The 24,241-nt window shown below is 45.3% G+C and overlaps 1 pseudogene across 1 annotated transcript in view; it reads left to right on the forward strand.

Moving 5' to 3' along the window:
- The window catches only part of LOC149445106 (cytochrome P450 2C8-like), a 40,282-nt pseudogene extending 16,611 nt beyond the window's left edge, over positions 1–23,671 (forward strand). The window contains exons 5-10 of the transcript XR_016306447.1: positions 123–283; positions 8,178–8,354; positions 10,497–10,638; positions 11,471–11,658; positions 14,942–15,083; positions 23,284–23,671. The product of XR_016306447.1 is annotated as a cytochrome P450 2C8-like (transcript). The remainder of the gene's footprint in view (positions 1–122; positions 284–8,177; positions 8,355–10,496; positions 10,639–11,470; positions 11,659–14,941; positions 15,084–23,283) is intronic.
- The last annotated feature ends 570 nt before the right edge of the window (positions 23,672–24,241 follow it).

A 24,241-nucleotide genomic window follows, 5' to 3' on the forward strand; every position in this document is an offset into this window, starting at 1 on the left:
GTTATGGGATAAGAATTTTAACAAATACTGGGTAATTTTTATTTTATTGTGCTTAATGTGTTAGGCTAAAAATGCTGAGCATTTAATACTACTTCAACAACACCAATTCAATCTTCTTCCAGGTTCACCTATTGACCCCACATACCTCTTGACTCTGGCGGTATCCAACGTGATATGCTCCATCGTATTTGGTGAACGTTTTGATTATGAGGACAAACATTTTCTTGGCCTTCTTGCTATGCTTAAAGAGACCTTTAAAATAGTAAATTCATTAGTTGGACAGGTAAACCCACTTGTATGTCTCTATATTGTACAATATTTCTATCATCAGTAGAGGTCACCAGGGCCAGGGCAAGGGGTGGGCAGGAGGGACAGCTGCCCTGGGCAAGGTGGTGATTGGGGGGGGGGGTTGGGCTAGAAGTGGTGATTTGGACTAGAAGATTTGATCTCTGTTATGAAGAGGGATTTGGGGTGGTGGGGGGGGGGGGGGGGGTAGGAGATATTTGCTAGTAGGGATGATTGGAGGGATTTTTGCTGAAAGGGGAATTTTTTTTTTTGGGGAGGGTTAGTGCTAGGAGCGGGGATTTGGGCTGGGAGGGGGGACTTGGAAGGGGGGAGGAGATTTATGCTCAGAAGGGAAATTTTAGGGATAAAGGAATTGTGCTATGAGATGAGGAGTTGGGGAGGGAGAGGATTTGAGCTGGGAGGGAGGATTTGCACTGAAATAGGTCGAATTATTTATGGAGGAGAGTTTTGGCTTGCAATGGGGTTTAGTGTGAAGATTATTGCTCAATTTTTTATGGTAGGCTGGAGAGGATTCTTGCTGATACATAATGCTCATAAATTATTGTGGGGGGGCACTGTTTCACACCTTTTCCCTGGGCTCTAGATGAACTTGTTCCGGCACTGGAGATCACTTACTGTATCCCTGTATAAGAGTCAGTTAGTGTCAGAATGACAGGATTCTGAATTTGAAACCACATTTTCCACCCTTGCAATAATTTTTTCCTACTGTATATCATCTTGTTTGCTTTGCAGCTGCTTGATCCAGTCAGACTCTCATGTTACATGGAATATTCTTATATTATGCTTGTAGCACCCTCCTAGACATGCTGCTAGTTAGGCTAGGTAAATTTAGTTCCTGTAGCTTTCCTGTAATCAGTGGAGTAGATTGTGATTATTTTGGGCTGTTCTGGGACCCATTGGTTGCAGACTTGACTGCTTCCCCCTGCCTTCTGGAGGATTCTGGAATGTAGTGGCTGGAAAAATCAAATAAGTAGCCTGAATATTTCTGTGGTCACAGCCAATCCCTGGGGTAGTGCATCCAGAAGGTGGCTGGGGAACTGCATAAATAGTCTGAGCCTTGGAGCAGCAGGATTCTTGTCCAGGAGGAAAAGTTCCCAGCCTGAAGGGCTGATGCCCTCCTGGCAAGTTCAGCTGTGCCTCTGTCATTGGTCTTCGAGGTCCCAGCTAGGCTAAAGCTGGGGGACCTGATCTAGTGCTCAACGAGGTTCCAGCTGGTTTAGAGCTGAGGGGCTATTCTACTGAACCTTGCTGTAACTGGCAGAGGGATTTAACTGAGGATCTGGTCTGGAGAGGTCACAGGAGAAATGTCTGGCTGATATTGGAAGGAAGCATCCAAGTATCCAGGGACATTTGTGAGTAGGGTTGGGCTCCATGTTTGAGTCGCCGAACACATGTACGGTAAGGGCGTTTAGTGAGCTATTCGCCTGCTGTGCCCCACAATGCATTGCACCCTGAAAGTGCATTGTGATTGGCCAAAGCAATGCACCTGATTGCAGGTCAGGTGCAATGCTTTGGCATGGTCGAACTTTCAGTAGGTTTGAATGTTTATCCGGGAACCAAACAGGGAGGTGTTCGGTTCATCACTATCTGTGAGTACGTACCTGTGTGTGAAATCCTAGTGACTGTGTGCCACTACTATCCCTCATTCATCAGTGCCAGCTCTTGCTCAAAATCTAGACATTTCCTATAGTGTCTCAGAGTAGCTCATGCCCCTAGTTGCTGCTGCAAAGACTGTGATAAGAAGCTCGAGAAGTGCCCTCATGTTGCTGTTACTGTTGCTGTTACATGTAGAGATGAGCGAATTATTCAAAAATTCGGTTCGGCTGATTCGCCGAATTCGCCGAATAAATTCGCTTCGAGCCGAATATATTCGCTGCGAATTTAACTTATAAAAAGGATGTTTCTAGGCTTCAGAGAGCCTTTATATTAGTGCAGAACACTGTACCTTTAATTTAAATGCCCTTGGAGTCTGCTGGGGAAGAGAAATAATACTGTCAGTCAGTATGACATGCAGATGAGTGCCGTCGATCTTAGAATCACCGCACACTTCACTCATTTGGGCAGTCATGGGGCCAAAACCAGAGTGTGGAGCCACAGTGTGGCGGTGGAGGCAGCAGCAATGGGAGGCCATACAGCACCCTATGACAAAATGGAACCCACCAGCAGTGTGAGGAGACCTGAAAGTGGCACATGGCAGAGTGTGGCGATGGAGACAGCAGCAATGGGAGGCCGTACAGGGACCCATGACACACTCTGGACCTGGCAGCAGCATGAGGAGGCGGTACAGGGGCCCATGACAGATTACGGGCCTGGCAGCAGCATGAGGAGTCGGTACGGGGGCCCATGGCAGATTACGGGCCTGGCAGCAGCATGAGGAGGCGGTACAGGGGCCCATGGCAGAGTGGCGGAGCGTAAGCAGCTAAAATTGAAGGCCATACAGAGGCCTATGTTAAAAAGTCCCCGCAGCAGCAGCGTGGGGAGACGACTATCAAGAGTCCAATGGCAGAGTGGCGGAGCAGAAGCAGCTTCAATTGAAGGCCATACACAGGCCTAGGTTTAAAAGTCCCTCACAGTTAATTCCAATAACGAACTCTACTCCTCCGTGCAATCTACTTACGAGACCCTGGGCAGGTCTGGGTCCAATTTGTGGTAGAGACTGGTTTTGTTCAGCCATGCTTGAGCGAGTAATAACAGGTCTGTGCTGCCCTTTGGTGTCTGGCTTAATCTCCCTGCCTCCATCTCCACAGCATACTGCCACGGTGCGTCTGGGTCCTCTGTCTCCTCCTCCTCCTCTACCAGATGCTCCTGCTCCTCCACTCCTGTCCGCTGAGTGGAAAAACCACCCATTTCACTCAATAATTCCTGAGCACCAATGTCCTCCTCTACCTCCTCCTCTTCTTCCTGTCCTGCCCCCACAGGGGTCATGTGGTGTTGAGATCTGTGCGCCACGTCTACCGCACCCTGACCAGCCATTGTTAACAGCATTTGTTCCAGGACGTGCAACAGAGGAATGACGTCGTTCATCCCATAGTCCTGCCGACTCACGAATAGCGTGGCCTCCTCAAAGGGCCTGAGCAAGCGGCAGGTGTCACGCATGAGCTGCCAATGGCTGACATCTAAGTTACACAGGGGAGTACCTTTATCCGCTTGTAACATCAGGAAATCGGTGATGGCCTTTCGCTGTTCGTAAAGGCGGTCTAACATATGTAGGGTTGAATTCCACCTTGTTGCAACGTCGCAGATCAGGCGATGCTGTGGAATTCCGTTCTGCCGCTGCAGCTCAAGGAGGGTGTGCTTTGCGGTGTAGGAATGGCTGAAATGCATGCAAAGTTTACGTGACATTTTAAGGATGTCTTGCAGTGGGATGGTGGATTTTAGGAACCGCTTGACAACCAGATTGAACACGTGAGCCATGCATGGCGCATGGCACAACCTTCCTTGACGCAGAGCAGACACCATGTTCTTTCCGTTGTCGGTCAACATGGTTCCGATTTTCAGTTTGCGCGGAGACAGCCATCTGTCGATTTCTCTGTTCATTACACTCAGAAGTTCCTCCCCTGTGTGACTACGTTCGCCAAGGCATACCAGGTGCAGCACAGCGTGACACCGTTGCGCCCTGCACATGTGATATGCTGGTCGGGTAATGGGACTTGGCACGGGGGTGGCGGCTGAGGACACGGCGGAAGAAGAGGTGGTAGAGGCGGACATCTTTGCTGGACCAAGGACGTGCAAACGTGGAGGCAAAAGCGGCGTGACCTGTCCAAGTTGCTGGTGCGGCTGTGCCGGCACCACGTTCACCCAGTGGGCCGTAAATGACATGTACTGTCCCTGACCGTAGTTACAGCTCCACACGTCGGCGCTGCCGTGCACTTTGGCAGAGACCGACATGCTCAAAGACTGGCCCACCATCTCTTCTACATGTGAATGCAGGGCTGGCACTGCCTTTTTGGCGAAGAAATGCCGGCTTGGCACTCTCCACCGCGGCTCGGCACAAGCCATCATTTCTCGGAAAGGTGCTGAGTCCACCACTTGGAAAGGGAGGGACTGCAGCACCAGCAACTTGGACAGGAGGACGTTCAGCTTCTGCACCGTCGGGTGCGTGCTCGCAAACTGTTGTCTCTTGGAAACGGATTCCAAGAAAGACTGCTGACGGAATCCGTGAAGAGGAGTAGCAGGAGAAGGAGCATCTGAACGAGCGGAAGATGCCAACGAGCGACAACTCCCCTCAGCAGAGGTGTTGGAGCCTTGACTGGCTGATAGAGGGCGATTGACGTCGGGTGACGGAGCAAGTGACGGAGCGGGTAATGGAGCTGGGGCAAGCAGAACCGCCGTATCTTTATCACGGTTTTCCCAGGCCACCGAATGGCGACGCTGCATATGCTGACGCAACGCTGTAGTCCCAACATTGGCCCCCTGGCCACGCTTGACTTTCTGGCCACATAGTCGACATACGGCTACGTTTACTTCCTCGGGCGGCTTGACGAAAAATTTCCACACCGCCGAGTAGGAAACTTTGCCCCCGCTACTCCTCACTGGCTGACTGCTACTTCCTCCGTGCACACCGGCACCACTACTGGCCGTGGTGGTAGGCTGCAGTGGAGCTGGTGCTCTACTCCGTGGCCGTTTGGCTCCACTGACACTGCTGCGACCCTGCTGCCTCCTGGGCAACCCACCGACTGTTTTGCTCGCTGGCAAGCTGGCACCCTCTTCTCCTGATGATGCGGAAGCAATAGCCTGATGACGACGAGGCTGCCAAGTGCGATCAGCCTCATCATCATCAATTAGGGTCTCCGCGTCACTACTAGCCCCCTCGGCTGCGTGTGGGTCAGGAGACAGACCTGTCTCTAGACCGGCTACCGAGCCACTCTCCTCGCCAGTACTTCTTCGCCTGGCTGCTGAAGAGGCGGATGTCTCCCCCCGTTCCTGACCGCCCTCTGTTAGCTCTTCCTCACTGTACAGTGGGGCTGAGCCCACAGCATGCGATACTTCGCTTGGTGAGGGAACACCAAAGGACAGAGGCAGGTCGAGGACACGTGATTTCAGTGGGCTTGCTCCCGGGCCATGCCAACTAACGGTTGTGTCTGACGTACCCACCGACCGTTGGCTGTAGGTGTCAGAGGTGACCTGGGAAGAGGAAGACGACCGAGTCAACCAATCGATGACGGCAGGGTTGTCGGTGGAGACACGACCGCTGGATGACACCGGGAGCACTGGCCTCTGGCTGCGACTAGTGCTGCCTCGACCCCTTCCTCTGCTGCCACGTCTGCTCGCTCCTGAAACATTGCCTCCTCTGCCACTCCTCTGCGTGTTGTCTGACATACTCTTTAATTCAATAAGCACCCCAAAAATAAAACCGGATTTAACTCTTTGAACGTACAATAGTGGTTGTGAAGCAGAAAGTCAGTTTATTTTGCACAATCGGTCAATTGCAGCTTGCCGTTGGCTGGAAACTGTACGTTTATGTCACTGGAATGCACTAATCACCCAAAAAATATTACCGCCACCCGGCGTGTATATGGATTTAACTCTTTGAATGTACAATAGTGGTTGTGAAGCAGAAAGTCAGTTTATTTAGCACAATCGGTCAATTGCAGCTTGCCGTTGGCTGGAAACTGTACGTTTATGTCACTGGAATGCACTAATCACCCAAAAAATATTACCGCCACCCGGCGTGTAAATGGATCTAACTCTTTGAACGTACAATAGTGGTTGTGAAGCAGAAAGTCAGTTTATTTTGCACAATCGGTCAATTGCAGCTTGCCGTTGGCTGGAAACTGTACGTTTCTGTTACTGGAATGCACTAATCACCCAAAAAATATTACCGCCAGCCGGCGTGTAAATGGATTTAACTCTTTGAACGTACAATAGTGGTTGTGAAGCAGAAAGTCAGTTTATTTAGCACAATCGGTCAATTGCAGCTTGCCGTTGGCTGGAAACTGTACGTTTATGTCATTGGAATGCACTAATCACCCAAAAAATATTACCGCCACCCGGCGTGTAAATGGATCTAACTCTTTGAACGTACAATAGTGGTTGTGAAGCAGAAAGTCAGTTTATTTAGCACAATCGGTCAATTGCAGCTTGCCGTTGGCTGGAAACTGTACGTTTATGTCACTGGAATGCACTAATCACCCAAAAAATGTTACCGCCAGCCGGCGTGTAAATGGATTTAACTGTTTGAACGTACAATAGTGGTTGTGAAGCAGAAAGTCAGTTTATTTAGCACAATCGGTCAATTGCAGCTTGCCGTTGGCTGGAAACTGTACGTTTATGTCACTGGAATGCACTAATCACCCAAAAAATATTACCGCCACCCGGCGTGTAAATGGATCTAACTCTTTGAACGTACAATAGTGGTTGTGAAGCAGAAAGTCAGTTTATTTAGCACAATCGGTCAATTGCAGCTTGCCGTTGGCTGGAAACTGTACGTTTCTATTTACTGATCGGCTGAAAGCTTCCTCCAATCAAGACAATGCTAGGTATTTGAAAGTATGGGTCATTTTGTGAAGGAAAATGGTGTATCACCTTTCTGTGTGTGCTGGAGACAACCAGACCATGTAATCTTTTGACAGTTATCTCCATTCTGGGTGACCACAGGATGGGGTCCATGTTCCCCTTTCAGGTTTTTTTTGTACTGAATATGCACCAACCAAAGTAATATGGTTGACATTAAAGAAGAATTCCAGGTATGGATATTTTTACATAACTGCAATGTAACTATGCATGTGCCATACCTGTAGGATCCCTGTGGATTCATTTTTAGTTTTACATAAGAATTTAGCGCTGCACTAAATTATATTAATTATAAACTACAGTATCTGTATATACAGAACAAAAGCACAATGAAGGAATATCTCTTCAATTAGGAACTTAACTTTTCAGGGGTTGTATAAATGTGCTTTATATGTTTTTGACTATATCAGAACCACTGTATTATAGTTCAATTATAACATAATAGTTCCATCGAACTTACATACAACTATTATGGGTTTGTTTATTTTCAGCATTGTGTAATACTACCATGTTGAGCATGAACAGCCATATATGAAGTGAAGGGTGGAAACACTACATGCTTGCTATGTCTTCTTAACGTACACTGTATCTACTGTTTTGGGTATAAAAATTTCAGAAAAATTTAATGTGGGTGCAGTGTTGCATGACTAAGTAATTGTCACTCAAAGTGTGATAGCACTGAAAGCTGAAAATTGGCCTGGACTAGAAGGGGGTGAAAGTGTTCGTACTTGAAGTTGTTAATGAAAACCTCCTAAATGCAGAATGGATGGAGAATATTCGAGTATTACAGATATGATCTGACCTACATCCTGGAGAACTTGAACCCTCATATTGTCCTGGTAGAACTAAAATCTCAGAATGTCTTAAACACAGATGAGTACTTATTTTCTGACCCAGGCACCATACCAAGAGGTGGAAGATTTCCTGTAAACAGGCAGTTCCTTCCAGCCAGCCCCTTTGAGGAAACCTCTGGTTACCTGGATCTTGTTCTTCTTCATTGAAGTCCTGTCATCACACGGAAGGGAGGATTGCCCAAACTGACCAGACTTTTGACTAGACCTCTGATGAGGGATTTTATACAATGCTCATACCTTATTTATTTCTGGTGAGTGCGCATTTCTATCATTTTCCAAGGAGCACCACCAGTACCTACTAGATTCTACGATCACAATTCATAGACTTTATGGACGTTGTTTGTATTAATTTTTAGTTTTACATATGAATTTAGCACTGCACTAATTTATATTATTTTATTTACTGCATATATTGGTTGCTTTGTGTGCATAGCTGCTTTTAGGATAAAGCGCTCACTACACATCTTTCTGTTTGCAGTTTATAATTGGTTATTCTTGTTGCAGCTACTAAATGCTTTCCCAAAACTTTTCCACCATATGCCTGGACCTCTTCAAAAAGCATGGAAGAATCTCTCTACTTTGAAAGTATTTGTAATGGATAAGGTCAAGCAACATCAAGAAACTCTAGACCAGAACTGTCCCAGGGATTTTATTGACTGTTTCCTAATAAAAATGGAAGAGGTAAGACTTGCTCAGTTACGAATCATATGCCACTGGGGTTTTTATACAAAAATGGAAATGATAGGAAATTTGTCTGTTTCTTAAATGAATGAATCATTATATTTCAGGAACATGCATTATTCACATATAGATTGTTGTAGACTAGTGCGGTCAATGTAGATACCAATAGTAAAATGTTGTACTAGGTGCATAGATAGAAACACACACACAAAAAGTTATACCGATACATTTTATTGGTTAACCAATCAGATTAAAATGGCAAGCTTTCAAGATGCCTCAAATCTCTTTGTCAGGTTATACCATGTTTAACAACTTTCCTGAGGCATGAGCAGCAAAAACAAAACACCTTGACAAATTTGCAAATAAAGTTTTTGTCTCTGTCCCTACTGGGGAAATTTTAATAACCCAGACAGAAAGTGAGGGGAAAACAACCTAGTTGGGTCAAATAACCCTACTCTACTCAGTGTACACTGCATATGCATCATATGTTTCCAGCTAAATACCTTTCTTTTTGAAATATAATGTAATGGTCACTTGACCAATCCAGTTTCACTCTTCCCATTCCTGTGGTATGACAGTGGGCAGGGAGCAGCAACAATGCAGGAGCTACATGTCCCAAAAGTCTGTGATGTTCAAGCTGCTGTGAGCCTGGCCATTATTATTTGGATGAATAGTAAAGACTACCAGCTATGGCAGCTGCATCATTACATAATCCTTATAATATTGGGAAATACAGAGAGGGTTGCATTCATACAAAAGCTGATGCGTCTGCTGAGACTCAATGCCATGCAGCCAGAAGTCCCAACAAAGCTATTGCTGGAAGAAAGGTGCCCCACATGCAGAACATGGAGCTGAAGTGTACAACCAAAAATGTGGAATCAGTAAAAATAAGCAAAAACAAATTCCAAACTGGAGTTCTGTTTCCAGCTGAACTTGAACTTTAGTCCATTTACAGTAATATGAAAAATGAACCATGTAATAGTTCACCAATATCACATTTCCTCTACTTTATTGCTGTTTATTTGTGTGTGTGTCCAAGTTATCTCTTTGCGTGTAATAATAATATATTGGTTGGTTTCATCAAGTTGTTTGATAGAGAAGAATAGTGATACTTACACCTTGGAGCACAGCAGCTGGCACTGTTGCTGCCTCCTCTTCTGGGCCAGAATATGGCTAGGCCTTTGACATTGTCACATGAGCGCAGGTCCTGCATTATGTGTAATGATGATGGGGAAATAGCCACATGATCGGTGAAGAGGATGCACAGCCTCCCTAGACTAAACAAGCATTATATATATATTTATTTATTTTATATATTATTATTTATTACGGGTACTTATATAGCTCTGTCAATTTACACAGCACTTTACATATATATATTGTACATTCACATCAGTCCCTAACCATCAAGGGGTGTACAATCTAAAGTCCCTAACATACATACACATACTAGGGTCAATTTAAACAGGATTCAATTTACCTTCCAGCATGTGTTTGGAGTGTGGGAAGAAACTGGAGTAACTGAAGGAAACCCACGCAAGCACAGGGAGAACATGCAAACTCCAGGCAGGTGGTGCAGTGGTTGGGATTCAAACCAATGACCCTAGTACTGCCATAGGAACACTATGTGTATTGGGGCCTTATGACTAACCAGGGCTGCTGTTAGAGACCACAGGGCCCCATACAGCCAACCTGACAGGGACCCCCCCCCCCGAAAAATAAAATAAAACACAGTTTACTATGCTTCAGTTATGAATGAACACAGTGAGTCATCAGCACCGATCACGCATTGCGCTCATTCAGGAAAGGAAGAGGCTGGCAAATGTGATGTATTTACCACACCCTTCCCCCACTCTCCATCCTGAAGGATCCTATTGTGTGTTTGCAGCTGCCAGTAGGAGGGAAAGGAGGGAAGCTGACAGCACTGTGGGGGTGGGAGCACACAGGGGGGCCTGAGCAGCAGGGAGAAACATTTGGTGCACAGGGAGGGTGATGGGTGTGGCAGGGGGGCAATTACTGGAACCGATTCCCTGTATAGCTCTCTGCCATTGGTCAAGCCAGTCTATTATAACTATGTAAAAAGTGCCACACCTGGAATTCTTCTTCAGGGTTTTCAATATGTGATTTCTGCTTTGTTCTCAGGAAAAAGATAATCCTAACACAGAGTTTCACTTTGAAAACCTGTTTGTCACAGTGATGAATTTATTTTTTGCTGGCACCGAAACGACAAGTACAACAATAAGAGTTGGTCTGAGGATTTTGCTCAAGCATCCGGACATCCTAGGTATGAAAGGACAGTCAAGTTTTAATTATCTTTCTGTGACTGATCTTGCTGCAAATGCCAAATGCTTGAAGCTGAACTCGAGCCATTTTACATCTTTGTAGTAGCTGTGTTGAAACCAATTACTCCTAATTCCCTACAAACTGGCATCTCTACAATATAAACCTTTGAAGAAGCAGTATCTATCTTCATTTCCTGTCTGAAGACCTCGATAATCAAGAATCCCTTCTCCTACTGATCTGTAATGTTGTTGCTACACCTCTCATTAACTTTCTCTGCCATCAATCAGTTTGTTCCCAGGCTTATGTGAAAGGACACATCCCCGGCATCCCTTAAGACATGCATGCTTAAGTAACGGATCAACAGATTGCACTGCAAAAGTCTTCCGCACCCAGTAACCAGTATGGAGGACCATGAGTACCTAAAGGAATGCCGTGGATGTTTTTTCTTATAATGCTCTTCAAATATGATCCAAAACAGGGTGCTGCAACATTAACAGAAGCCTGCTGGCTCCTACCATCAAACACAGAACAAACACCAGAAGACGGACCCAGCAATGATGTCAATGGGTCTCAAAAGAAGTATTTATTAAAAGTAAAATGATTTGCTTGAAAGTTTGGAAATGCATGTTGATGGGGAAAAGGGAGGGGGCAAGAAGGGGTATTACATAAGTGCATTACATTTTAGTTCTTATGAAAAATGCTAAGTCACATTTACATTATTCTGAAGCAAATGTCCAATCTCCTGCAAAATCCCAAAGTGAAGTCACGATGGCTGTAGATGCACTGGACTTGAACAGTAAACTTTTCTTAAACATCTATTCATCTTTTCTCAGCTAAAGTCCAGGAAGAAATAGACCAAGTGATTGGCTGAGATCGCTTTCCATCTGTGGAAGATAGGAGCAAGATGCCATTTATGGATGCCGTGATACATGAGATACAGAGATTTGCTGATATTGCGCCGCTAGGAGCACCTCATGCAGCTGCCCAAACCACCTGCTTCCGAGGCTACACCATTCCCAAGGTTGGAAGGTTTATTTTTTACTTCAGTGGTAATTTGAGTTTGAGGCTACTCCTGAATTGCAAGTCCCATGGTGTAGGTTACTTGCAGAAATCTGTCAGGGATCACCGCGGCGCTGGTCCCAGTGCAGGCGCAGTGCGCCACCTTGTGCAGGGATGCGGGCACTAGGTCCAGGCCGCGGCATCCGAACTCGCGCATGCACACTAGGAGCCGCGGGCGCGCGCCTGGCACCAATGACAGCGCAGGGTGCGATATTTAAACGGCCCTGAACTGTCATTGAGTGCCTTCTGGTCTTACCTGCATTCCTGAACCTGTGAACCTGTATACTGTAAGTTGCTGACCCGGATTGTACCTGACCACGCTGTATTCTCCTGCTCTGACCCTTGGCTTGCCTGACCTCTCTCCCGGATGCCCCCTATTGGATCTGATCTTCTGTTACTGACCTGGCGTGTGACCCGACTATTCTCTGCCCGCTGCTTTGTACCGCACCGTCCCCACGGCTACCGACCCGGCTTGTCTGACCTCGCACCTGCTCAGCCATCCATCCATCCCATCGGGGTCACCCGACCTCCTCATATCAGGCTCTCCCCTGTCGGAGCCCCTGGCGAACACCCCTACCACTGACAGGTATACTCAGTAGTCACGACCTGGTCTCAGGGTACTCCAAGTCCATCCCCACCATCAGGGGCCCTGGTGAACAAGTACTCTGGGGCTTAGATTCCGTGCTCTGGGGACGCCTGATCAGTGGAGTGCTAGTGGTACCACCAGGCGGTCCCTTACAAAATCATTAATAAAGAGGGCCCTGTGGCATACCAATGCATTGGAACATTATAATATAATGGTCACTTTTTTTATTGAATCTAAAACTGGTTTGTTGGTGAGCTCAGGAGTCTGCACTGGGGCCCTTGAACAGCTGCATAGTCAACCAATTTCATGTAAACACTATAACTGACTGCAAAAAGATAAGAGTTGCACTCCATAATCAGCTCATCATAGTATTTGTTCCAATAGCAATGAAGTGGCTGCATATATGTAATCTCCACCCAAAAAAAAAATACTCCCTACATGCGTTTCACCCCTGATGGGCTTGTTCACCTACACTGTCCTTGTGAACAAGCCCATCAGGGGTGAAACACATTTGGGGAGTGTGTTTTTCTTTGGGGGGGGGGTGAATATTACATGTCTGCAGCCACTGTATTGCTAATAGAATAAATATTAGGATGAGCTGATTATGGAACGCAACTATTATCTTTTTGGCAGGGAAGATAGGTTACACCAGTAAGCATATGGATGGTCTGTAAATATTAAAAGGTAGAGGATTGGAACGCTGCAGTGGATTTGGGTATTCTGTCATTATAATTGACTGTCACATTGATCACATTTGGTAGTGGTGGGTTGAACAACCCCAAGTTCAGTTTCCTGTCAAACATTCGAACCTACAGAATGTTCGACCACGAACTTTGAGCATGAACAATTTACGGTATCTTACCACATCTGAGTATGTAGTAAGATACTGTTCACTGAAATACGGCATGAGTTATATTCTTAAGTCATGTGGTATTTTAGTAGTGAAACATTCATTAATGTTTTAGCTGTCATCATTGTCCAACAATTAAAACATTTTTTAAAAATCTGTGTGGGGTCCCCGCTCCCATCCATACCAAGTCCTTTGGGTCTGGTATGGATTTTGAGGGGAACCCCCACACCACAATTAACCACTTGCCCTCCTGAGGATTTACCCCCCTTAATGACCAGGACTCTTTTTACTACTCGGTGCTGCACTAATTCAACTGATAATTGCTCAGTCATGCAATGCTGCACCCAAACAAAATTTATGTCCTTTTTTTCACACAAATAGAGCTTTCTTTCGGTGGTATTTGATCACCTGTGCGCTTTTTATTTTTCACACTATAAACAAAAAAAGACCAAAATTTTGAAGAAAAACAATATTTTTTACTTTCAGCTATAAAAAATATATAGTAAACTCAAAGTTAGTTATAAATGTATGTATTCATGTAACATGTATTCTGCTACATGTTTTTGGTAAAAAAAAACCCAATAAGTGTATATTGATTGCTTTGTGTGAAAGTTATAGTGTCTACAAACTATGGTATAGATACTGCAATTTATGACATTTTTTTGCTATACAGCGCTGCACTAGTTTAACGGACAATTGTGCGGTCATGCAATACGGTATATAAATTAAATTTAGTGCCCAACACTAATGTTTGGGTACCTGTTATACTGGCTTCTGAATTTTAACACTGGATGTACCCTCTAGATGTAGCTGAATAGTCTTTTCCTTACTATTCAGGAAAAGACTATTCAGCTACTTCTAGAGGGTACATGCAATACAGTCTATCTCAATCTCACTATCTCCAGATGAGATGAACAGGCAGCTGCACATATAACAGTTCTGTATGGCAGTGGTGTATTTAGGGTTTGTGCTGCCCTAGGCAATACAAAAATTGGACGCCACTGCTTCCCTGGCAGCGAGAGCTTGACACCGACCGATACCAGAACCGCCATTCATGGAGAGAGCCTGAAAGTGACCAACAACACCCCTGCCCCATCCCCAGCCCCACCCGATAGAGCCTTCCACGTGATATAGGGAAGTGATAAGATCTGAGACACATGCATAGTGATAAATCCATTGGTGGAGATCCAAGGTCCTGAGGAAGCGGGACACCCTGCAAAACGTGTCAACCTATGCTAATGATCACTGAGGACTCTACAATCTAAAACCCTCATATGATTTATGACAGGATTGGCATTAGGTTAATCTCTGTTTTTAAGAAATCATACATATTTTTAAATGTATAAATAAAGATGTATTATATTTAATGATTGATAATCCTTGTTTAACCGTTGGAGGAACAGTATATTTAAAGTCCCATCTGTTATGAGCATTGTTGGTCTGGCATGCATAGTAAGTTCCTCCTTTCTGTAGCTATCTCATAGAAGTAAGTTGCAGCAGCCATTTTGGGGAAGTATGAGTTTCATTGAGCCACATTGCTAGCCAGGTGTTTGGAACAGAGAGGCAGGAAATAGTTTGTGTCAGATAGTAAACATTTGCTGTCACATAACAGATCAAAATGGTAATTTCGCCAAATGAAACAGTTCTGCTATACACCTACCTAATGGGTAACACAGCAATGTCTCTGGGGTGGCTAGTGTGTTAAACACTTAACCACCGTGCTAACCAGGTTATAAATCCATAAAATAATTCAGTAGAATAGATAGCTCACCATTTCTATGCTGTCTCTTTCTCCTTATCTCCAATTAGGGCACAACTATCTTCCCACTTTTGACTTCAGTCTTGAAGGATCCAAAATACTTTCGCAACCCACATTTGTTTGACCCAAACCGTTTTCTGGATGAAAAGAACAGATTTCAAAAGAACGAAGCTTTTTTGCCATTTTCTACAGGTATGGCTACTGTTGATGAGGAAAGTTCCACAAATGTACGTGACACTAGTAAATGTTAAACTATAAAGTATTAGATTAGAAAGTGGACATCTTAAACACCATAAATCCAAGCAACAAGTAAAGCCAATCAGTGAGCATCTAATGCATCCCAGCGCACTGCAGCTGTACTACAATCAGAATATTCTCTCTATTTAGCATTATATGAGTGCTATGTAGTCCACTGAGGCCACGGCACACATATATCACCTCACTGGGTCATTATCAGGTCAGTAGGACGTGATGCACTCAGATATGTCTAGGTTTGAACATATCTCCAGATAACCGCTTGCTGTGCAGTGACGACTGCTGTCAGGTTGTTATTACTTTGTACAGACTTAGTGCCGTCTCTGTTCCCATACACCTATCATCCAAGATACAAGAATCTACGAATTCTTGTACCTGGAATCCTGTGAATGTGTGTAATCGGCCATGTGAAGTGTGAGAGAAGAGGCCTAAAAAGCTAGCCACTGTAAGCACTGCTGTCCATGTTATAGTGAATGCAGGGTCCTGGGTTCAGTAACACGTTATCTGGTCTCCCACAGTACACAGAACATGGAAATGCAATTATTTTAGTAAATATAAACTGCTAAATACTTTTTCTCATCAGCAGTTAGAGCAGTCTTGTGTCTAAGGACAATTAGTGACTTTTAAAGGGACTGCGATAGTGCAGCAGGCAGTCTGACACTAACTGATGCTGGGGGGAACTGACTAACTGCCACTGACATCACCAGTGACATTAATACAGATATCAGTGATAATACTATACACTGTCACTGTACTAATGACACTAGAAATTCTGAAGGACCCTCTGCACACTGGTATATACCCTTTCAAGCAAACTATGCAACAAATAGGGATATTTGGTTCACACATATTGCAATACATGTTTAAGCTGGCCAACTGCGTCAAAGTAATCCCTCTATGGCCAGTCCTACTCTGCCCTGCCTATGCAAGTGCTACTGTGGACACAATGCTAACATAGGGGAAAAGACACAATGGGGAGAGCTACAAGGTTCAGGTCTGGCTACTGACCCAACAATACAACAAACAAGAGATCCCTGTGCTCAAATCCATACAGCTAGTGCATGCATTTATCCATCAGGTGCTAAAGGGGTGTAACCACATTAACTCTAGAAATTCAGAAGGACCCTCTGCACACTGGTATATACCCTTTCAAGCAAACTATGCAACAAATAGGGATATTTGGTTCACACATATTGTTGGGTCAGTAGCCAGACCTGAACCTTGTAGCTCTCCCCATTGTGTCTTTTCCCCTATGTTAGCATTGTGTCCACAGTAGCACTTGCGTAGGCAGGGCAGAGTAGGACTGGCCATAGAGGGATTACTTTGACGCAGTTGGCCAGCTTAAACACGTATTGCAATATGTGTGAACCAAATATCCCTATTTGTTGCATAGTTTGCTTGAAAGGGTATATACCAGTGTGCAGAGGGTCCTTCAGAATTTCTAGAGTTAATGTGGTGTGACAGTATGAACGGCAAAGTGATGGATGGACGATATGTGTCACCTCGCATGAGGTCATATTGTGAGGTGTAAGGTGGAGTCCACTCCGGGTTTTTGGGGCCACAATGGCAGAGGTGGTTCCGGACCAGAGTTTGGGCTCCACTGATGTCCACCAACAGGTGCTATAAAAAGGGCAGGGCTGGAGCAAGGAGTCGCTCGTGGCCTGGGACTCAGAGGTATTCTGAGAGAGCTGTGTGTATGGACTATACCTGCAAGAAAAGGTTTGCTGTTATTTTGTTTTGGTGACAGGGAGAAGCCCTTCACCTCTGAGAGAGGAATCATCTGCTGTTTAGTTAGTGCCTGGATGGCAAGGGTTTATTTTGATGTTTTGTTTATTTTGATATTTCTTGCAAACCTTTTTTAATAAAACTGACATCCAGTCAGATTTTGACGAAAGCCTGCTGTGCGGTCTACCTTTGTCCCAGGGAAGGAGATCCCCCACCTGAGCTAACCCCACATATGGTGGATTTGGCGGGCAACTTCCTGAGCAAGTGGGAAGATGGAGGAAGTTATAAGAGCCTTGCTGCAGGCCAACGCAGCACAACGGGAGACGAATCGCCAGTTGGCGGAAGCCCAACAGGCACAACATGAAGCCCAACAGGCACAACATGAAGCCCAACAAGCAGACCGAGAGCTCCTTAAGCAGGTGGCCCAACACCTATTAGAATTAAAGAAGGAATCTGCAGATCCGCTGCCAGTGGAGCAGAAAATGGCGCGGGCCAGCTATGTTTTGCAGAAGATGACACCTGCGGATAATGTGGAGGCCTACCTCACAACTTTTGAAAGGGTTGCTGTTCGGGAAGGATGGAAAAAGGAGCAATGGGCAGGACTGCTTGCACCATTTTTGACAGGCGAATCCCAAAAAGCCTATTATGACCTGGAACCAGGGGATGCCCAGGACTATGAGAAACTGAAGGCTGAGGTCCTTGCACGCCTGGGTGTCACCATTGCAGTCCGGGCTCAGCGGGTGCATCAGTGGCATTTCAGGGCTGACAAACCACCCAGATCTCAGATGTTCGATTTGATACATCTCTCCAAAAAGTGGCTCCAGCCAGAGGTATTGTCAGGCCCTCAGATTGTGGAGCGTGTGGTCATGGACCAATATTTGCGTGCACTCCCTGCCACTTTGAGGAAGTGGGTCAGCCGTGGAGACCCTAAATCTGCAAACGAGCTGGTGGAGAGATATGCAGCCGCTGAGGACTTTTTCCATTCACCTGGGCCGTACCCCAATGTCACTAGGGGTGGAAAACTATCCGGAAGATCCGGTAAGACTGTTCCATGGGCCAAAGGCTCAGAAAAAAACGATAAGACTATTGTGTCAGATAATGAGACTGTAGGCTTAGGACCTAGAGACTGGCCAAATAGGTCAGGAAGGTCCCCAAAGCCGTTTAGAGGTTTAAGTACTGAACATATCAAATGTTATCGTTGTCATGCGTTAGGTCATATTGCTGCAAACTGTCCTTTAAATGATGAACCTATGCAATGTGAAAATGCTTATTTAGGAAAACGCATGTCTCTCTTTGCACAGGTGGTATGTACTGCAGCATGTCAGAAACGCATGGAAAAGCAAATGTGTGTGATTGCCATTGATGAAAGGCCAGTAACTGCTCTGCTAGACTCGGGTAGTGTTGTGACCTTAGTTAAAAGTGATTTGGTAAACCCTGCAAGGTTACACCCTAGCACTATTGGGGTTATTTGTATTCATGGTGATACACGTAATTACCTGCTCTGGTGGAGATTGGCACTCCCTGGGGCCCTGTGACCCATTCTGTGGGGGTGGTGCCCTCTCTGCTTCATGAAGCCATAGTGGGGAGAGATTTTCCCCATTTCTGGAAGTTATGGGATAAGGAGGGGAGTCAGGAGGACCGAGCTCCCCCTGCTGGGGAAACGCCGGAAACTCCTGAACTCACTCCTGACCCCTTTGACGGCAAGGTGGAAGGGGAAACTGTTGGTGTGTCCAAGGAAGGTGTAGACCTTTTTCCTTTCTCTGTAATGGCTGGGGAGCAGGAGGAGTTGGATCCAACCCCAGACATTGAGGATATAGAACAAGAGATGATCGCTGGCTCTAGTGAGAGTGGACAGAATGTGGTGCCTGACCTAGAGGTCAGAAAAGAGGATTTTTGTACGGAACAACTGAAAGATTCCACACTTAATAGAGCCCGTGAAAACATTAAAATGATTGATGGGGAGCCAGTTGAAAATGATGTAGCGGTGTCTTTTCCCTACATGGCTCTTAACAATAACTTGCTGTATCAAGTGGTAAAGCAAGGGGAGGAGGTGGTAGAACAGTTAGTGGTCCCCAAACCCTTTCGCCGGATGGTACTGGATTTAGCCCATGGGCATATAATGGGTGGACACCTGGGTGTAGAGAAAACAAAGGAGAGAATAACCCAGAGATTCTTCTGGCCAGGCTTACATGGAGACGTCAAAGCGCATTGTGAGTCATGCCCGGAATGTCAATATTCTGCGCCCTCACCCCATTTTCGCAGTCCGCTAGTACCTCTACCCATAATTGAAGTACCGTTTGAAAGAGTGGGCATGGTGGGTCCAGTAGTAAAGTCTGCCCAGGGCCATCAGCACATACTGGTTATACTTGACTATGCCACCCGGTATCCTGAAGCCATCCCCTTGCGTAATACCTCTGCTAAAAATATTGCCAAAGAGCTTGTCCGGGTGTTTAGTCGTGTAGGTATTCCAAAGGAGATATTAACGGATCAGGGCACGCCATTTATGTCTAGAGTTATGAAAGAGTTATGCAAATTGTTCAAAATCTCCCATCTCCGTACCTCGGTCTACCGCCCCCAAACCGATGGGCTTGTGGAAAGGTTTAACAAGACCGTTAAGAATATGTTAAAAAAGGTGGTGGACAAAGATGGGAGAAATTGGGATTTTTTGCTACCATATCTCATGTTTGCTATACGGGAAGTACCTCAGGCATCTACAGGATATTCACCTTTTGAATTACTGTATGGTAGACATCCCAGGGGATTGCTAGATGTTGCAAAAGAAACCTGGGAGACAGAGTCCACGCCCTATAGAAGTGTCATTGAGCATATCTCACAGATGCAGGATAGAATCGCAGCTGTCATGCCCCTTGTTCGGGAACACATGGAGCAAGCCCAGGAGGTCCAGAGAAGGGTTTATAACCGGGGTGCCAGGATCCGTACCTTCAACCCTGGGGATAGAGTGCTGGTGCTAGTCCCCACCATGGAAAGTAAATTCCTCGCAAAGTGGCAAGGTCCCTTTGAAATTAGGGAGAAAGTGGGGGAAGTAAATTATAAAGTTTACCAGCCAGGAAAAAGGAAACCCGAACAAATCTATCATGTTAATCTCTTAAAACCTTGGAAAGACAGGGAAAGTTTGTTGGCAGTACCAAGCCCCCAAAAGGACGTGGTTCCCGTGGCCCCTCAGGTACCTATAACGGAAACCTTGTCAGTAGCCCAACAAAATGATGTTAAGGAGTTTGTGAGGAAAAATGGAGATTTCTTCTCCCCCCTACCTGGACTGACGACGGTCATACAGCATGACATAGTTACCCAGCCCGGGGTCCGTGTAAATGTCAAGCCCTATAGAATACCCGAGGCCAGGCAGGAAGCGGTGGCAAAGGAAATAAAGGACATGTTAGAGTTGGGAGTGATTGAGGAATCTCACAGTGAGTGGTCAAGTCCCATAGTGTTGGTCCCAAAACCAGATGGAACCATTCGTTTCTGTAATGATTTCAGGAAACTGAACAGTGTGTCTAAGTTTGATGCATACCCGATGCCTCGGGTGGATGAGCTCATTGACAGGTTGGGAACGGCTCGGTACATAACCACCTTAGATCTGACCAAAGGCTACTGGCAGATTCCTTTAACGGAGGCTGCAAAAGAAAAGACGGCATTCTCCACCCCCGAGGGGTCCTTTCAGTATAAGAGGATGCCGTTTGGTTTGCATGGGGCTCCTGCATCATTCCAAAGGATGATGGACAAGACGTTGAGACCACATCGCCAATATGCAGCTGCCTATTTGGACGATGTCGTCATCCACAGTCCAGACTGGGAATCTCATTTGTCCTGCTTGCAAGCGGTCGTAGATTCGCTGCGGGAAGCAGGTCTTACCGCCAACCCCAAGAAGTGTGCCATAGGCTTGGAGGAGGCCAAATATCTTGGCTACATCATTGGTCGAGGTCTCATTAGGCCTCAGATCAATAAAATTGAGGCGATTCAAAAGTGGCCCCAACCTGTAAATAAAAAGCAAGTCCGGGCATTTCTTGGAATCACGGGGTACTACAGGCGGTTTATTCCCAATTTTGCCACCATTGCAGCCCCACTGACAGATCTGACAAAAGGTAGGGGGTCGGTCCTGATCAAGTGGAATCCCGAGGCGGAGACCGCATTTCAAAGGCTGAAACAAGCTCTCTGTGCTCAACCTGTGCTTGTGACCCCAGATTTCACAACAGAGTTTGTGGTACAGACTGATGCCTCTGATGTGGGACTAGGTGCTGTCCTCTCCCAAATCAGAGATGGGGAGGAGCACCCTGTGGTCTTCCTAAGTAGAAAGCTCAACAAACATGAGAGAAACTATGCCATTGTGGAGAAGGAATGTTTGGCCATCAAATGGGCCTTGGAGGCCCTGAAATATTACCTGTTAGGAAGACCGTTCAAGTTGGTTACTGATCATGCCCCGCTCAACTGGATGTGTGATAATAAGGAAAAAAACAGTCGAGTGACAAGGTGGTTTCTCGCGCTACAAGTGTTCAAATTCACAGTGGAACACAGAGCGGGGAAACTGCAAAATAATGTAGATGCCCTTTCCCGGGTCCATTGCCTGGTTGGGACAGTTGCTCAGCCGCAGGGGCTTGAGCAGAGGGGGGGGGATATGTGACAGTATGAACGGCAAAGTGATGGATGGACGATATGTGTCACCTCGCATGAGGTCATATTGTGAGGTGTAAGGTGGAGTCCACTCCGGGTTTTTGGGGCCACAATGGCAGAGGTGGTTCCGGACCAGAGTTTGGGCTCCACTGATGTCCACCAACAGGTGCTATAAAAAGGGCAGGGCTGGAGCAAGGAGTCGCTCGTGGCCTGGGACTCAGAGGTATTCTGAGAGAGCTGTGTGTATGGACTATACCTGCAAGAAAAGGTTTGCTGTTACTTTGTTTTGGTGACAGGGAGAAGCCCTTCACCTCTGAGAGAGGAATCATCTGCTGTTTAGTTAGTGCCTGGATGGCAAGGGTTTATTTTGATGTTTTGTTTATTTTGATATTTCCTGCAAACCTTTTTTAATAAAACTGACATCCAGTCAGATTTTGACGAAAGCCTGCTGTGCGGTCTACCTTTGTCCCAGGGAAGGAGATCCCCCACCTGAGCTAACCCCACAGTGGTTACACCCCTTTAGCACCTGATGGATAAATGCATGCACTAGCTGTATGGATTTGAGCACAGGGATCTCTTGTTTGTTGTATTGTTGGGTCAGTAGCCAGACCTGAACCTTGTAGCTCTCCCCATTGTGTCTTTTCCCCTATGTTAGCATTGTGTCCACAGTAGCACTTGCGTAGGCAGGGCAGAGTAGGACTGGCCATAGAGGGATTACTTTGACGCAGTTGGCCAGCTTAAACATGTATTGCAATATGTGTGAACCAAATATCCCTATTTGTTGCATAGTTTGCTTGAAAGGGTATATACCAGTGTGCAGAGGGTCCTTCAGAATTTCTAGAGTTAATGTGGTTACACCCCTTTAGCACCTGATGGATAAATGCATGCACTAGCTGTATGGATTTAAGCACAGGGATCTCTTGTTTGTTGTACTAATGACACTGGCTGGGAAAAGTTTAATATGTAGGACAATCAAGGAGTTAAATGAGTGCCTAGCTATGTGTAATGTAACGTGTGCTGTTGTTATTAAGGAATCTCTAAGTTTCTCATCCCTGCTTTGCAGGGATGATAAACACAGATATTGTTCCCTCTGTACAGAGCCCTGTGTTGAATACCAACACAGAGCCCTTGGCTGTGATTGTACACAGCTGATCAGCAGGTCCTGGTCATGAATCATTGGTCGTGACTTGGCAGCTCCTGCTGTGTACAAGCAGAACAGATGCCAGCCAAGGAATTGGGTAACGGAGTACAGGTACGTTTGCAGTACATTGCAGGCAGGCGGTCACTAATTGGTTAAGCAACACGTAGATAAAAATGTATGTTAATTAGTAAAGTAAACTATCCTGCCAAGAGACTGTACATCTCAAGGTTTCATTTAGAATTTTGGATGGAACTAGATTTTAATAGCACAGAACAAAGAGCAATATCCACTGGAAACTCATCACAAATTAAACATTATGCAGACTGTAGATGGCAGACTGCTAATTGTTCATTTCTAGTCTTTGACCTGATTCTAGGTTGCTTATGATTTGCCAATAAATTGTTTCAAACTGTGAATACTTTTGTACTTGCATTGAAATGTATGGGGATAAAGACACTCTGGGGGTTATTTAATTTAGAAGCCGATTGCCTATTATGCATAGTTGCACCAGATTCTGAGTGTTCCAGTTTTAGTAAATTCCCTTTTTTATTCACTAACAAAGGTCTTTATCCACTTGCTGGTTGCAAGTCATGAAAGCTATTAGACAGAAATAAAATACGATTTGTTGCTTCTCTGTTTCTACAGGAAAGAGAATCTGCTTAGGAGAAGGGATGGCAAGAATGGAAATTTTCCTTTTCCTCACTTTTATTCTGCAAAATTTTTACCTGAAATCAGATGAAGATCCTTCTGCAATTGATCTCTCTCCTCTGCCCAACAGTAACGGCATTATCCATCGGTCCTTTGAAATATGCTTAGTCCCCCATTAGTTCCACAGGTTCTTTGTCCACATGTCACTGTCCCCTGTTAGCCTTGAAGAGAGAGCCCTTATTTTCATGAGCTTGCAGTTTCTTCCAATTGAAACCTCAGTGCAAAATCCAGACATACAATATACATGTTGCTGTCTAACCCCTTGCCTCCCTCCATTGACTGAATTATGAGCACGTAGCAATTACATATTTTGCATATATTTAAACATGAGACTTTTTGCATCTCTACACCAGCCATCAAAACTCTATTGTATTCACTAATAAAAAAAATATATAAAATAAAAGCACACACTTTAGGTTGGACTCATGCTGTATGTATACATTACCATATGTGTGAATTCACAGGTCTGCAAAGTGTGTTCCCTACCTCTAAATGAGAGTTTAAACTCTTAGGTTCCAACTATGATATATATACTGTATACACACTATATTGTCATGAATAGCAATCAATATAACATTAATCACAGAGCACTGTTGTGATTAATATTATATTGATTGATATTCATGACAATTGTCTCTTAACATAGAGTAGCTAGCTCTCAAGCTTCGTTGTATTCACTTGCATAAGCGCTGGGTAATGTGCATTGGTTGCATGCTTTTTTTTTAGCATATTTTTGTTTTATAGTGTGTGTGTGTGTGTGTGTGTGTGTGTGTGTGTGTGTGTGTGTGTGTGTGTTGCTGTTAAATTATGAAGCACTTTACATATATATAGTGTATATTTACATCAGTTCCTAACCCACGAGGAGCATACAATCTAAGGACCCTAACTCACATTC

Source organism: Staurois parvus, unplaced genomic scaffold (genome assembly GCF_062004578.1).
Source record: "Staurois parvus isolate SC_StPar_1 unplaced genomic scaffold, SC_StPar_1.0 ptg000746l, whole genome shotgun sequence".
Classification (NCBI taxonomy): Eukaryota; Metazoa; Chordata; class Amphibia; order Anura; family Ranidae; genus Staurois; species Staurois parvus.